Below are 4,009 nucleotides of genomic sequence, written 5' to 3'. Positions count from 1 at the left end.
GATTTGAGAAACTTTTATCTTTCTGCCATACTTTGATTCTTCTTATTCGTTCTGTCTTACATTGAAACTTCTCCAATGCTACAGACTTATACTTAAACTTATAAGTATAACCATATTTACTGAACTTAAGTAAATCATGACGAATAGTCTTCTTGATCTTTTGTGGTGGACTTGACCAGTGCACAAGAATGTGTACTCGATCCCTTAGTCCTTATTCACATAAGGAATTAGTCTTAATTTTCCAAGCTGAAAGTTCTCATTCATCATACTATACAACTTGCATGATTCCAAGTTTCGGTCCAATTGAACCTTGGGTGATGAGAATCTTTCCTTATTTGGTAATATTAGACACTACCACAACCGAAAGAATCAAATCCATTTTTCCAATATTGCTATCAATGGAATCTTATAAGCAACAACTTTTCACAAATGCCATTGTAAGGATACTTAAAATAAATAAAATCAAAACCTTTTTCTTTTATTTTAAAACTTTGCGGAAAAACTTATCCTTACAATCCATATGAAAACCTTGTTGTTATCTATTCCTAAGCAATATAAATATCATAACTCTTAAGTAATAGCCCAAAATTCTGATCACCGAACCATGCGATTGAAATCCATCTTCGCGATCAGAATCAGCATGTACTTAATAGAGTTAGACAATGGACTTTACCTGAAGTAGAGCCAAACTTATTGACTTTAACATCCTTAGGTAAATTTGGCAGCTTCGTAACCAATGCCCCTTCCTTTGGCAATAGTTACCTATGGACCCTTGATAATGGGACTATCTCAGACTTCGCCTCTCTCTTTACCATTGGGTCAACCGAGTTGACTATGGCCGATCCCTTTCCATTGGGAAGAGAGAGCTTTACTGGATATCCAATGTCATCATTGTCAATGTCCATAGCGTTTTAGGAAGTTGATCTTAGCAAATAGATAATATCATTAAGGGTCTTGTCTTAGTCTGTTTCATAGGATTCCCAAAAGAACTCACTATGTGACTTAGAAAGTAGTTGAGCCACCAACTTTCTCAAGACTTTGACACCCAACTCTCCCGGCTTGTCAATATGTGACTACATCTCCAAGATATGATCACACCTAGACCTTGCCTTGCCAATAGGGCTTGAGTGACCTGAAACTTTTTAGGAACTTGTTGGTTAGGGAGAATAATTGGAGGAGGTGAAAGAAGTATGATATCCATGGGACATCATCTTCATTTAGGAAAGCTTGTTTCAAGAGATTTGGGAAGATCATAAATGTCTAGACCAGACATCTTTTTGGGAGATATTCAAGATAGTTGATTTAAAGTCCTTAATATGACACCCAATATGAAATATTAAGGCTAGGACCCAACAAACTATTTTATAACTTAGAAGAGGGATGCCGTAATCCAAGCTATAAAATATTTGAAGGTAGGTGAATGACGATTCACCAATTTCCACCATGAAAAACGAAATAATTTATTAGGTTTTAATTGGATTTGAAAGTCCTAGATCTTTGAGATTCATTGAACTGTTCAAAGGCATGTTTCAATCTCGAGTGTGCCCTTCAGGTTTTGTGACTGGGATGCCGAGGATCACAAAACAAGGTGTGAATAACCATGCAAATATACTTGGTACCCTTAATATTTACCCCTTAATCAGTGTGCCGGTTAACCACACACGCTCCACCGATACTATGATAAATATTAAGTTACCCTTTGCCTACCTTGTTAAGTCCAGGTTAGTGTGCCGGTTAACCACACACGCTCCACTAACGACTTAAGCAAAGTGCAAAGTGTAATTTCATGGGTTAGCACCAAATTCACATTTTCCTAAGTAACTAAGATTGGGTATTAATAAGAGTTTAGTTACTTAGTATTTATCATTAATACTTTTAATGAAAGGAGAATTATAGTCCTTGTCCTACCCGTTCGGCTAACGACCCTCCACCAGTCAAGGAAGCGGTGGGTGAGAGTGGACACCCATTAAACTGCCATTTTATAGGCAGTAACCTTATACCCTCCTTATAGACCGGCTTCATGAATGAGGCCTACTAACGGTAAGGCTGACTTTACTCTTATACATATATATAAATATTATTAACTTATAATATTATAAAGTATAAGGGTTGAATTTTAACTTTTAAAATTCTAAGGGCTAACTTGGAATTAAAGTATTCATAAGTGAAAACTTTTCAAATTCCAAAACTTGAGTGCAAGTTTTGAAACTATTCAAAACTAATTAATTCCATAACTTATGAGTTTAAAGTAGTTTTAATTAAAAAAAAACTCTTCAAGTTCCATAACTTGAGGACAAGTTATGGAAGACTTTAAACTAATTAATAAAAAAAAATAACTTTTTTTTATTGTAACTTATGGAACTAATTAAGGTTACACTTTTTTTTTTTAATTTAATGAAGAGACTCTTGAACCTCCATAACTTGAGGACAAGTTATGGAGTCATAAAACCATTTAATTAGAACTAGGCTCTTCATTTTGTAACCTTTGCCAACTTTTATGAGTTTTATGATTCTTAAATGTGACTTTTCATATAACTTGAGGACAAGTTACAAAAACACACTTTGGAATCAACTCTTAGATTAAAATGGATTGAAAACAACTATTTCACACAACTTTTCTATTAATCTAAGAACCTCATAAGAACAAGATAATTCAAATCATCAATCTTCAAGAAATTAGCATGAACATACAAACTAATACAAATCTTGAAATTATGACAATTATCTTAGATTTTGGATTAGCATGAACATTACCACATCAAAAACAAGTTTATAAGTCCAAAAACATCTTAGGGTAATGTTCCTAGTCCAATTCCAGCCAAAACAATCAAATATATGCATCCAACTCGATTTTTTCAGCTACTTTTGCAAGTATAACAAGAAAACAAGCCTAGTCTCTGATACCACTGTTGGGTTATGAGCATTCTAACACTCCTAAGTGTACATGCAACCCTAAATACCTTGGATCTATGTTTTCTCTATTATACATACAATTATGAACATCCAAGGTATTATCCTAAGCTAGCATACAAAATAATAAATATAACAAGATAGAATACATACCTCTTTGATGTAGAATGTCTTCATGAAGCTTGAGTGCCTAGTGCCCCAAGTGTGACACCTCAAATGGTTCACACAACACCAAATACACTTGGAATAAGTTGAGAGAAACTTGAGCACTCCTTGAAATCGTCTAGCCCTCACACTCACACCTTAGTGCACGATTTCTTGAGCCATAGGATTCTTTTATATGGTGGCTATTAGGGTTACACCATGTAACTCATAACTTTACCCATTCCTTATGCTCCATGGATTTTAACCTCCATGGAGTATCCATGGGTCACCCCATGGACTTAGTCCAACATAAGGAATCTTGGATCACAAGCCCACATATATAAGAATGAATGATTTACACAATCAACCTATATATTTAATTAGTCTCCTTTTGATCACTTAATTAATTCCAAATTAATTCTTGATCAATACTAATTAAATAACCTTATTAATATATTAGAACTTATAATATATTAACCAAACTTAAGTGTTATTTCTCTCATTATAGTCTATCCAAATGCATGATGCCATGCAACCCAAATGGACCATGCCGGGTCGGGTCAAGTCTTACCAATTATAGTTATGGACTTAGACATTAATCCAACACAAAGCACACCTCACCCTCTGATCAGCAGGGCATGAACACGTGAAGAAACATCCCTCCACATCAGACAACCATCTCATAGCGACGATCGGATCCTGAACCCCATCGAAAGTAGGGGGCTTCTTATTGTCGAAGTCCCGGTACTGAAATGCCCGGACAGCTCCTCCCCCTGCCGCCGTTACAGCCGATGCCGCTGCAGCGGCAACCGTCTCAGCTAGGGCTGCATAGCACTCGTAAAAATACTCAACCATGGCGGTCTTAATAGACCCAAACATCTCTGGTAACTACGCCCGAAACAGAGTAGCAACCTCATCATGCAGAAATTTCACGAATTCTGTCATCCAACTCATC

This window comes from Lactuca virosa, chromosome 1 (assembly GCF_052849685.1).
Source record: "Lactuca virosa cultivar CGN04683 chromosome 1, Lactuca_virosa_CGN04683_v6, whole genome shotgun sequence".
NCBI classification, from domain to species: domain Eukaryota; kingdom Viridiplantae; phylum Streptophyta; class Magnoliopsida; order Asterales; family Asteraceae; genus Lactuca; species Lactuca virosa.
Note: the sequence above shows the minus strand (reverse complement) of the source record.